This window comes from Adiantum capillus-veneris, chromosome 30 (assembly GCF_014529385.1).
Source record: "Adiantum capillus-veneris isolate H3 chromosome 30, ASM1452938v2, whole genome shotgun sequence".
Taxonomy (NCBI): Eukaryota; Viridiplantae; Streptophyta; class Polypodiopsida; order Polypodiales; family Pteridaceae; genus Adiantum; species Adiantum capillus-veneris.
Window position 1 is genome coordinate 96,356,513 of NC_140960.1, and position 13,692 is coordinate 96,370,204.

Here is a 13,692-nt window from a genome sequence, read left to right on the forward strand (position 1 = left end):
TAGGTGTTGGCTGAACAATGTAAAAAACCCTAGAAGTTTGGCTCTCTATGTGGGACACTGCGCTTGTGGTTTTTCAAAAGGGAGTCATGAAGTGAGGCTTCACGAGCAGAGCATCTGGCTGTCACGTTGCTGCAACTGGCAAAGAGAAGAAAGAAATGTGGGCTCTGTAGAGGGCAGAAACGTGTGTCGGCGGGAGCCGCTCACTGTGTGAGCAGGCCTGGGCAGGTTGCAAAGCAGAAGAGTGTCTGCACCCTTGATCCGAAGCAGGGCTGGGCTGGGTCGTCTTGAGGCCTGTGTAGGGCGGGGCTGGGTTCAGAAGCCTATCACCCACAAACGGATGGCCAAAGTGAAATAGCTAAGCTAACTATCCTAGATCTACTAAAAGCCTATGTCACAGAAGTAGATCAACGCTCTCAATGGGAGAAGTACCTACCTTTTGTAGAGTATGCATGCAATCCGGTTAACACAGGATCTGGTTGTGCAATTTGATTTGGCCTCCTTTCTAGCTCTCATTGTAGTTCAACAACCTTTTTGGCTAAATTTTTGTTTTCCTCTTCTATTCTTTGGGCAGCATCAGCAGTTGGTTGTCTTTGTCTGAGAGATGCTTGCAATTCTTGTACTTGCTTTTGGAGCCTCTCATTCTCTTCCATCACCTCAAACACTTACTGGGCCTCCAAGTCTTCTTCTACAGCTGGAATAGGTTGTCTTTGGAAGTCTTGCAGTTGTTTCTTCAATGCTTCTTCTGTCTTCATAGCCTTCTGTGATGAGTATCTTTTGTTTTCTTTCCATGTCGAGTTCCTTCTTTAGAGCTTCTACTTCATTGATCAGGCTTCCTTGCAAGGGTGGTGCTACTGTCTTGCCCTTCCTTGCCCTCTCTAGCTCCCTTGCCTGAATCTCTGCCGCCGCTCTTAGGTCATTGACTTCCTACTTCAAATCATCGATAGCCTTAGTCATAGCATCCTTTTCAGTGGAGTATTTGGCCGCATCCAATACCATGCCGTCTATGGTCTTTTGGCATTCTTACAGATCCTTTTGAGCCCGTGAAAGATTAGCCTTATCTTGGTCCAACAGCTCTCTTTTCAATTGCACCCTTGTATTCTTAGCAATTCCAAGCTTCAGCACCATAGAAGCTATTTGTCTGTCCTTGGCATACACCGAGTCTTTATTCCTCATCCCTTGCACTAGCAACTCACTATTGCGGCAAGCAACCTTTGTCATCTCATAATCTTGGTTTTGTGATGCTTTCATTATTGCCTCATTCCGATACTTCATCTTTTGAATGAGCTTGTCTGCAATGTTGAGGTCCATTCTGTTGAGTTGAATCAAAGTTTGAGGGTCTCTAGAGCTGGTTGCTTCATCTTCATCATACTCTTGCTCAACTTCCTCCTCTTTCAACTCCGTCTGTTGTGTCTGTGTTCTTTGAGATCCTTCCGTTCTTTCGGTTTCTCCTATCTGCACTCGATCTGGCTGAGGTGGACTTGGCATTTGTTGATCCAATGGTGGTGTAGGCGGTCTATCCCCAATAGTTGGTGGTTGTTGACCCCCTTGATTTGTAGGTAGTTTTGAAGGGTCTTCATCCCTTGATGGAGTTGGTTCCTTTTGTTGAGTTACTGGTGGGGTTGGCACTCTCTTCTCTTGAGTTTGCGGGTTTGGAGGTGGAACAGGTACTTCTTGTTGCACATTGGGTGGGTTCTGAGGTGGTTGAGGAGGCTCTTGTTCCTCATTTCCTGTTGGAGGTCTAGGAGACGGAGGATCATTTTGTTCCTTCTCTCCTTGTGCTGGCCTCAACTGACTTCTCAGCTCTTCCAAATCAGCCTCCTCTATATGTACCCCAGGTTCATCTTCAACATTCTTCTTTGCGATGTACTCCTCGAACAAATCTTTTTCAAAGGCTATGGAGCCAAACTTCTTGGATCTGAGGGTGAAAGAGGTGATGGAGGGCTTCCATTTCTCATCTAGGTCTCCCCTTAAAGACCTTGAAATTACAAATCCTTCAAGGATCCGTTGCATCTTTGCCCTTTTCTGAGCTTCAGTGGTTCTGAGTTCATCATCTACCTTCCTCTTTTCTTTCTTGGCTCTGTCTAACTCTTTCTTTCTTTCATCTTCCTGCTGCTGCTTGGAAGATTGTTGTGTTCTCTTGGCACTTTCTCCAATCTTCTGCCTCCAATAGTGGTGTGTGAGGGAGGTGCCGGCCTATCTTCTTCGTCAGAACTGTCAGGTGGCACTGAAGCATGCTATAGCCACTCATTTGCGATGGTCCAGGTTGTAGTCGGGGTCTCTAGCTCCAATACCCCCATATATGATCCTTGTCAGTAGTTCACCTCCTGCTATGTATTTTGGCAACTTTAGGTGCAGCTTGGTGACAAATTCATGTATATAGTTGGCATGGTCGATCATCTGCCCATGTGGGAATGTCAGTGCCCAAGCAAAGGTTGTGATGGTGGCTCCATGTGGCGTAGTGTACCTCATAGGCCTCTTGTTGAAGCATGAGAGGATCTGTTGGTAGACTTGCATGAGTTGTACCACATTCTGACTCTGTATGTGTCTGAAGCTTGGTAGTGAAGAAGTTTCTGTGTAAACCTTCACATTAGGATGTTTGCTATTCATATTGGCTCCGACACTTGAGACCTTGAGTGCGTCTGCCACTATCTTGGGAGTTATCTTGATTTCCACTGGCTCGTCATTCATGTCATTAACAATGTAGAAGCCATTTTTTTGTGTATTCTCTATCAGTTGGTGCACTCTCTTGAAGTCTATGGCTATGGGAGAGAGGCTGAAAAACTCCAACAATCCTACTTTGCTTAGGAGTATTCTGAGTACTCCTTTGGTCAGGTATGTCTGTAGCTACTTGGATAGCATTACCACCTCTACCTTCTGACCTTCACTGTCCTTGTAAGCTCCCTGATAAATTGCAATGTAGTTACTCTTGAGTGTTCCCTTAGGGATCCATGTATAGGCCTTCTTCAGAGTTGCTGGCACTATAGTGAAATCTCCCGTTTCTTCTATGCTTCTTTTTACTGTCTTTTTCTTCTTTGGAGAGTCCATTGCACCTGTTGTCACATGGCAAAGGAAACTTGAGATCTTGTTTCAAACATGACAACTTAAGTAGGTATTAATATGACCCTGTTAGTTTCCCCAAAGGTTAGTTTACATGATGGATGAACATGCATATGACTACCGTCACCAAACTTGCGTTTTTTCACAAATGATTAAAATCTGATATGCACATGTCCAAATGTAATGAAACTTGGTATATAGGCTCTTGAAGAGGTGTAGGACACAATGGTCACCACCAGATTTGAATTTGACCCCTGTATGCATGTTATGTACTCTATCGCGATGATTTTGTTGATCTGATCTCATGGCTGCCTTTTATACCTTCCTTACAAGCCCTGATATCAATTTGACACCATTTGCCCTTCCATTTACTTGTAACCCTAATCTAGGGTTCCCGTCCCAGACATGGCTTAATCTCTTTGCACCTTGCTTTGTTTTGGCCCATACTTGGTGTGTAGCCTCCAGAAGACATGGAGAACCCAGGCATGCCAGCCAAATTTGATATCTCTGCCATGTAGCCTGAAGCCTCTGGTGAAGTTTAAGACTATTCTGAATACCTTAAACTCTATTTTTGATACCTTGTGGCCTTAAAAAGAATTCCTGTTGGTTTGGCTCATGATGTGATGCATATGATATCGGTAATGCATAAAAGACATGTAGTCATGGTATATAAACAATGTGTGAAGACAAAATATGAAAAATGTTCCCATATATGTGTGTTTCCGGAACTCTATCGCGATAGAGTTCCTAAGTGTGATTTGTGCATTTTTTTGGACATACAGTCATACACTCATTGTTAGTAGGCTCTTACTAATACATACATTAAGTTTTGAGAGAGTTTTGATCACTTGCTGGTTTTGACCATTTGAGTCCAGACTTAGTCCGGAAGCCAACTTTCATAGATTCTGTCCACCATTAGCCATTTTGTATGTCCCATATGTTCCCTCTTGCTCGGGGATTCAGTCAAGGTGGTCGGTTTTCCATTTGGTACTCCCTCCATCAACTTTGACCGTTTGTACCGTTTTTCAGCCTGAAAGCGTCGTTTTTCTCCATGAAGTGTTAGTTCACCAAAGTTAGCATCCAACCATGTTTGTAACATTGTCGGAATACTCCCTGTCAAATTTCCTATCATTTGGTCACTTGGTTAGCCCGAGAGAGCTCCGTGACGCTTTATGCGATTTCTGTCGAGGTTGGACTTTAGACCCCGCTTTTGGGTATCTATTTGACATGATACTTTAAGGGTGTCTTCCCTATGCTATGGATCACCTGCTGTCAAGTTTTGGTGCAGTTTCAACCACTTTGGCATATTTGCTCTTCTGCTAGCCCTGAGAAATTAGGGTTTTTTGGGACGCGTGTTGACGCTCTTTGAGGTCATAGAAAAGGTCCTTAGGGTCTAAGCAAGATGTCCTATAAGTCTCCTAGCTTTTGGGTTACCCTATCTCAGCCATTGGTTTGGTCTACACCTGTGCTATGCACGTGCTGTGTGGGTTGTGGCGACTTTCTCACGTTGATCAGGGGTAGGGACACCTAGATTTAAGGTTAATGAACTCACCTCTCATCCTATATGTTGTGTGGTGTCTCCTCTCGGGCGTATAGGATGCTGGAAGGCTCTATCTATTTTGAAATCTCTCTCTCTCTCAAGCTACAACTAGGGAAATGAGAGGACTCTAGGAGACCTTGACTATTATATGTGCTCGGGGCCCGGACATGAAATTCTACCATATTTTATCAATAGCCATAACTTTTTGTGTAATATGGTTTAGACTCGCTAATTTCCTGATTTGGACTCCGTATGCTTAGATTCCATCTCTTTTGGCGTTTCCACCATTTTGGCAGTCGGTTTGACGTAGGCTGGTTTTCTGCATCCTCTGATGACTTCCAAAAATTTTCTATGTCTTGTATGCATTCTCATGATCATGCGTCTCTTCAGCCGCGTCTTCATCTGGATTACTGAGTTTATTATGTGATTTTTCTTAGAAAAATACCAAAAATAGACTCAAAAATATAAAATTGAACCAAAAATAGCAAATCGACTCTAAGAAAATCCTAAAATTACTAACTCACCCTAATACATACTTTTCTAATAACGTCTATACACAAGCGCCATCATTGACCTCTTTTTTGGCTTTTTTGTGACTTTTTAAGCCATTTTTAACGTAAATAACTCAATTTGAGACGGAATTGAAGCTTTATACAGTATATACACATCCCTAGGGGCTCATATAACATTTTTTTGTCCCCGTCCATATCTGTCGATTCATAACAAGAGGGCATATATCAAAAGTCGTCAAATTTCGCAATAAAACGCAAAAATCAAAACTCAATCAAACAGTACCCTTTAATATACTTTTCATAATCTTGGGTCCGCATTTAGAATGCCTCCCCCCTCCTAGTCAGAGTCCTCCCGAACGACAGGGTATCACCAAGGGTATGTGTTGTGCATGGGCTTTAAAACCTCGTGCGAATGCAAGCCTTATAATGTAGCCCTAGAATGCATACACAATCAATGCATGGTAAAATTAATGTTGTACTAGAGGAGGGTATAAGCAATGTGCTTATTGGTGTTTGTTGTTGAGGTTTCCATATTTTACCTGTTGGTTGGTTTACCTCGTTGTCGATGCGTTTCTTAGGTATCCACATGGTTTGTTTGTCGATTTGCTCGTGTGCTAATTGTTTAGGCACCCATGTACACCTAATGGTTGATTTTTTGTTAAGAGTAACTTGTGCCTTTGATGAAGTTTGGGTTGGTGTTATTTGCCGTTTTGGTACCCAAATCTTTCTGCTTCTTGCAACTACTTTTTGTGTTGTGGCTGTCTTTGTTGTTCCGTTGGTGATCTTGTTTGTGTAGATGGGCGTCACACAGTTTGTTTTGGATGCTCTGTTATGGTCGAAGACACAAGAAGGAGTATGTTCTTTGGTAACCATACTTGGTAACGACTTGTTTGATCAAACTATGCCCTGAAAACATCTGTTCCTCTTGCCCACACTTGCCTGGCCCTTCCCTGCATATTAGTCTTGGCTAGTTTGGGCCATTTTTCTCACCAAGTGATTTCACACGGTTCTGGTGTTTTTATGATTGGTGTGCTTCGACATTCCTGGCGCCACATTGCCGATTATTCTGCGTTGGTTAGGAATGGTTCTTCGCATGCCTGCTCTTTGAAGTGAGCTGTGCTGACAATTAAATCCACTGTGAGCTTATGTATTTTCATCCATGGTACTCCAAAAATGCATGGCGTTGACGATCCTTTGGACATTACATGAAATTTATCCGGATATTTCTCGCCCTTGATGTTAATTGGTACTATCATCGCAAACATGGTTGTCACCGTAGCTCCTGTTGCTACTTGTACCTCATAATGCTCTTGGCATTGTGCAATTGGTGCTAATTTGCAATAAAGTTTGTAGCTTAAAATGTTAAGCTTCACACCTATATCTAGGAGCGCAAAAGACTCCCTTTGCTCTTGTCCAATCTTAATCCAAATGTATGGACTAAAACAGTCATCATCGTACGTGGCTTTCGTAGCATTATCTTCAGCCATATATTCCTAAATAACCTAGCAAGTGCCTGGCTATCTGCATCTTCTTGAATTACGCTGAGTTGTGGCAATGGAATTTCCGATTGTACCATCACCATGTTAACTGTCCTTAATAACTACTTACGCTTTGCAATCCTTTCGTGGGCCTCCTGTTGAGCTTGCTTCTTCTTCCGCTCTTGCTCAATCCTGTATTCCTTACCATAATGGATCTTAAACAACATGTCTGGAGTTAGTGGTAAATGATATTTCTTTAAACGACACCCACTAATCCAATTAGGCATTTTGACTCCATCTAATGTTGCAAGCTTAACAACATCGTTAGATGATGTATCATGAATAAAAAATGACCCCATGCCTTGCTTTTTTAATTTCTTGAATCTTGCTTTAATGTATAAACAAGCACCTAATCACCTGTCTTGAAATTTTTGTTCTTGACATGCTTGTCAAAAAAACTCTTTTTGTTGTCTCTTCTTGGCATAGATGGTTGCAACCATGGTTAGACGCAACTCATCCAACTTGTCAAGGTCATCAAGACGTTCAGGCATCTCATGTCCTGTCCAATCCAACTTTTTGGCCACTCATAACGTGGGGTGGTCTATAGGCAGCCATATACGCCCATAACGCTGAATTTAGCATTTGATCCCAATCAGTTTTAGATTCACTGACCAATTTTGTCAATATTGTGCACAAGGTTTTGTTTATGGCTTCGGCTTGTCCATTAGCTTGCGGATGATAGGGAGCTGATTTTCTATGAGTTACCATGAACTCATTCAACAAATGTTCAATAACCTCATTGAGAAAATGCATCCCTCTATCACTTACAATTTCAATGGGCAAACCAAATCTCACAAAACAAATTCATACAAAAATTGTGCCGTGGTTCTCGCATCAGCTTTTATCGTGGCTTTAGCTTCTACCCATTTAGTGAGATAATCCGTGGCCACTATGATATATTGGGCATGTGAGTGATAGGCCGGTGGAGTGATAGGACCAACAAAATCTATTCCCCATTTAGCGAATGCTCTTGCTTTTATCATAGGCCTCAATGGCATCTCATCCTTTTTCGTTGGCACTTGTCACATCTTTTAACATATTCGTCTGCATCTTGTATTAAGGTGGGACACCATATCCCAGCTGTCAACACAAGCTTTACCGTCCCTGTCTGTCGAGAAATGACCCCCTGATAGGCCTCCATGAGCCTGTTCCAATAAAGGTAAATACTCATTTTCATGAGCACATAACCTCAATTGTTGGTCTGGTCCTCGTCTATATAGTTGTTTGTTGATCAAATTGTATTTTTTGCCATCAACTTCCAATGATTTCCTATGTGTTTTTGACCAGTCTCCCGGAAGTTCTCTTGTCATAAAAAATTGTACAATAGCGTGGCTCCAGTTTGGTGCTATCGTGACTTGGTATAATGTGGCGTGATCCACTGGTGGCTTGGCCATACAAAAATCACATTCTTTGATGTAGTTGGCTACATCACCTACCATTCCTGGCCAATGCACCCCAAGTCTCTTAAGTCGTTCATAAGTTCTATGTGTTCCATAATGAAATTCTGATTGTATATGAGCCTCCTCAAGATAAGAATCATATTCTTCAGGGCTGATACATAACCTAAAAATCCCATCTTGACCGTGATGATACAAACACCCCGCAATCATCTTATAATGATGGGCTTGTCGTATATCCTCAACCGTGGTTTTAGTCTCAAAATTAAATCCATATGTCAGCAAGGAAATTATCTTTTCAGTCCACCGTGGTACCATTTCTATATTAAATAGATAGGCATCTAGAAGGTCATCACCAACTCCCGTTGGCGCTTCACTGTGACTCAATCTCGAAAGATGATCCGCTCTTTGATGCGTAGTCCCCTTTTTCACCACCACAGTAAAATCAAACTCCAGTAATACAATGAACCATCTTATAATACGTCCTGCATTACAAGGTTTATTCACGAAATAAAGCAATGCCTGATGGTCCACAAAAAACATGAACTTATTGGCAAGCAAATAGTGGCAAAAATTCTTTACCGCATAAATCATTCCTAGCCCCTCTCTCTCGGTGGTTGTATAATTCTTTTCCGCACAGTTAAGCTGTCTACTGGCATAGATAATAGGAAAATCCGTGTTTCCTTCACCAGGTTGAGCCTACATCCAATAGCAAAAGCCGATGCATCAACATGCACATGAAATTTTTTTGACTAATCTCATGCTTTCAAAATAGGAGCTGAAATCAAAGCTTTTTATAACTTGTTGAACGATTTTTCGCATTCATGCGTCCAAATGAAGATCGTGATTAGATTATACAAAGGTTTTGCAATTATGGCATACATGTAGATAAATCTACGATAGTAACCACAATGCCCCATAAAGGATTGAACCTTTCTCAGCGTAAGTGGCCTTGGTAGTTCAACAATTACATTGATTTTTTCCTCATTTGTAGATATTTCATTCGCAAACACAATGTGACCTAGGATCTTACCTTGTGTAGCCATGACACATATATCATCCATGTGACTATCCAAGAATTCCCGTAAGTATTCTTTGAATGCATGAGTCATCAACCTTTGGAATGTTTCACGCACATTCGTTAATCCAAAGGACATAACCCTAAACGCATAGATACCCCACTCCGTCGCAAAAAGTGTCTTGTATTGGTCCTCAAGCTTTACAGCCACTTGGCTGTAGCCTGGAAACCCATCAATAAAGCTATAAGCCTGTTTCCCGGTCACTCATTCTAGCACATGATCCGTAATTGGAAGAGGATAATTGTCCCTAATGGTTGTTGCATTTACTTTTTTGAGATTTACACATACTCGCAATTTTTCATTCTTCTTGGGAACCACCACAATTAGGGAAACCCAATCCATATGTATAATCTCATAGATAAACTCAGCCTCCTTTAGCTTATCAATTTCTTCCTTAATGCGTTGAGCAAAAGTCTCATTATATGTGTACGGACGTTGCCTACTTGGTTTTGACTCTGACTTTAGGGGTATTGAATGCTCAAAATTTCTCGATCCATCCCCTTAAAGTCTTGGTAAGATGAAGCAAAGACATCCCTGTACTCCTTAAGCATCTTTATCAACAATTTTTCCTCCTCTTGGCTCAAATCCGTGGTGATATAAGCCGGTTTAGGACTCTCACCAGGTTCTGATAAGTCAATCTTCTTTGCATTTTTTGGACCTTCATATGACTCATTTGGCTTAGGTTCTGTCATAGATTGTTGGACCACTAATCTTCTGTCCTGAATAGTGTACTTGTAGTAATGAGAAAGTACATCAATTTTGTCTTTGGCCTCCTTGTCTGTCATTTCTTCACTACCTTCCATCTCAGTCGTCCACACCGTTTTCAAAGTTTGCTTTAACTCCCTATATTTTTTCCTTCGCTTGACTTTGGTAAGAATACTAATGTCAAAGACATCCAATTTCTTGTAGATTACTCTAGACTTCTTTTTATCAGCTTTTTTGGGGTTAAGGAATCTATCTTTAAGATTCAAGTCTTCCACTAGATTCATAAACCTGCCAATGACTTTATCCTTGACGCAATCAATGGCATTGATAGTCATCAAAAAATGTTTCTTGTCTCTAAAGTTTTGCATATGCCTATCTCCCATTCTTAGGCTCTTGGCAATTCTTTTTGCCTTGAAATACCTTTGTCTCCTCGATTTCTGGTTGGGAAAATCATAGAACTTCTCCTTCTTTTTGTCCTCACTCTCCGATTCATCGGTCTTTTCATCATCTGCTTCAAAATTCCTCTCGTTTTCTAACTCCTCATTGGATTCTAAAACTTCTGGGGATTAATAGAAAATTTCTTCGTCATCTTGAGTCATTGCCATTACCAAAACTTCTTTGGGTGTTGGCCTTTGTGACTCATTCTCTTGGTCATCTTCTTGAATCACCATTACTTTAGTTTCTTCCACAATTGGACTTAGCATATAGAATGGAACTATATCATACCCATTCTCATCGCAAAATCTCGTAGGCATGACCTCATTTACACACACATCCAATGTAGCCAAAATTTGAGTCCACTCTAGAGGATCTAGCTTATCTTCTGGAAATGGTTCCCTAATGTAATCCTCATCATTCAATACTCTATCAAGGACTACTTCATTCCTGTCAAAGTCACTCCATTTTGATACTACAGACATCCAAATCTCCTTCTTTTTGCATAACCATGCAGGTACTTCTGATTCACTATGCATAGCAAAATCAAAATATTCAATAGAGATCCCTGTAACTATGATCGTGCAAATTGATTCGTGTTGTAGTATCATCGTGTCGAAGATATAGGTAATCATAACCCCAATCTTGAACCATCTTGAGTTGCCTCATGAATGGTATTCCAAGAATGACATCATAATTGCTCTTCTTTCCAAAATCTACTATGGCTAAGGTATGCTCATACTCTATACCACATGATGATACCATCATTGCTTCTAGCAATCTTAGGGGTCTCTCGACATAACCATGTGCTAATTGCAACGTCATACGTATCGTTCTTTGGATTCCTGCTCGAAGTTAATGATCTGAGAGTAGGAATTATGCTCAATTCCCCTCTTGGAGAATTCTCCTGTGACCTCTTCAGAGAAATCCTCTAGTCTCTCAAACTCCACGTTTTTCAGGGATTGAATACAATCTGCAGCATCTCCCTCGAGAGTCATTCCAAATCCTTGGAAGTGCATCCTATGGTCATTCACATTCTCCCCATCAGCTATTTGTAAAAATCTAGCCACATGAGCAAACGGGTCTCCCGATCCTGAAATTTTTTTATGTACCCATTTTGCTAGCTGCGATGGTCTTACACGTCTCTCTTCGAACAATCTTCCACCTAGTACCCCACCTACCACACCTTCTTTAGGCACTCGTCCTTCTCGCCAATGATTTATCCTTTCCTCAGGGACAAGTATCACTGGCACTAGTCTTGGCGGAGGTACTCTCATTGGTTTAACTCGTCCATGTGGATGCGCTGGTCCTGAATTGACCGAATATCCACCTCTCGCACGCGATGTTTCTGCTACTATACTAGGAGCCATACTCATGGATGGTCCTTTCATGCTTATTCAAACAATGATCACTTCGTCACGTCGAACACTCTTTCCAGGTCTAAGGGATAACCTCTCCATCTAAGATTCAACTACTCTTTCCTCTTCTACTCTTTGTGAAGTGACAGGATTCACTTGCATCATTTGGGTCGGAGGTCTCCCATCCATGGTAAACCTATTCAAATCCACATTCACTGCTTGAGAATACTTCCATTCAACCTTATCCATCACCAAAGTTGGTGATCCCACTCGACTCTGGTCAGCAAAGACATAAAGATACTTTACGTCTCTCAACTCTTTAGCTATCGGGTGTAAGCACTTGTAAAATGTGCCATTGATCTCTCCTTCTAACCGATACAGTCCATCTAACACATAGTCAGTCATGACACTTCTCGTCTTCACAGTGCCTCACAATTCAGTCAATGGTAGAATAGGAGGTCGCTCAGGCAATTCTACGTCCTCTTGGGTCATTATGATTCTCCCAAATGAATCCACTGAATCAGGATCCTCTATGGCATGGTATTGTGCACCATTTATGTCCACATAGCAGGTTGAGTCATAATAAATGTAACATTTAATGGCCTAAAAACTTGTGTGTAGCGGAAATTGGCATGAACATAGTGGGAATTTCATTAGCATAGATTCCTAATGCGAATTACAAGAGTGCTTGGGTGGAGAGAGCAACAAAAAGCATAACACCTAGTTAGATAGCATGAACAATACTTTCAAAAGAGAGAGAAATTAAGCTATTGACAACAGTTGAGGACCGGATTTGCATGGAGCCGGTCCCCCCTCCAAAAGGCTTTGTATTATGGTTTCTCCCATCAAGAGAGACATTGTACAATACAATTCTTCGTGTTCCTTCAAGACTAGCTAGTGCAATGAAGATGAAAGCTTCATGCACTAAGCAAAACACTTAGCAAACACAACATCAATTATCCCCGGTCTCAGACCCAAGACCTCACACACCTTCGAAGATGGTGAGAGCTAGCAGGGTATGAGAGTAGATTGAGAGGAAGAAGGAGTATCTTACGAGAAAGATGTGCATCTCCTCACATAATCACTCATATTAGCATAGCTTAGCTTAGTAATTAACATGGTAGAGGAGATGAGCATGCATTGAAGATTGGCTCTTGGTTGGATTTGCATCCACATGCCAAGAGTGTGTCGATGTAGGCTTCTATCTCACAAGCTTGGAGTAGGTGATGAGCTCTCCATTAAATCTTGGGAAGAGATAGTCTTCTTTTCTTCACACATAGACTGTGTGTGTGATAATGCCTTGCAAAAATCAGCCCCCCCTCTCTCTCTCTCTCTCTCTCTTGGGTGAGCCCTCTTGCTAATTGCTCTTGCTATCTTTCCATTGGACCTCCCCAGGGCTAGCCAATGACTATTAAGTAGCATAAGTGATAGCCTTCTGACATGTGTCCCCCTTTCCCCTTTTGTGAGAGCTTTAGGTAATTTAATAATTCAACTAAACTCTCATTGGACCCCTTTGCCTCCTGGCCAATAGGAATCAGGCAAGCCATTGGGCTGCTGAATGCTCATTGGACCCCTTGGGAGACTGTCCAATAGTCTTCTAGAGGACTTAATTCTCATTGGTTATTTTCTTAAGTGTTTTTAAATTAATTAAACTAGATTTACTCTAGCCTAATTCTCATTGGTCCACCTCCAAGGCCATCCAATAGGAATTGGGTACACCTTGTGGGCATCTGGCCTAGGGAGCTGACATGTGTCCCTCATTCCCTTTGTGTAAAGGGAGCTTGTGTGTGTGTGTGTGGCTTTCTCTCTCATCCCCTACATGCTAGGCTCGACCCCTCCTATGTAGGGATGTCCAAAGACTTTTTTGGACACACACAAAGCATCCAATTCCCCTATGGTTGACCTTTGGACACAACCTTTGAATTTTGGAACCTTAGCATTTTGGAAGTCTTAATGGGCTGAACCTTAGGGTCTTTTTAGCCCATTGTTGCACATGGCTCTTTTACAGATGGCCCCCCCTTTGGATCCCTACTGTGGCCGGTCTGCTAGCTTAACCAATATTCTAGCTTTT

At 41.8% G+C, this 13,692-nt stretch overlaps 1 pseudogene; it reads right to left on the bottom strand.

Annotated features, from left to right (window-relative positions):
* Positions 1-662: 662 nt before the first annotated feature.
* On the bottom strand, positions 663-2,189 carry LOC147418456 (uncharacterized; annotated as a pseudogene).
* Between the last annotated feature and the right edge of the window lie 11,503 nt (positions 2,190-13,692).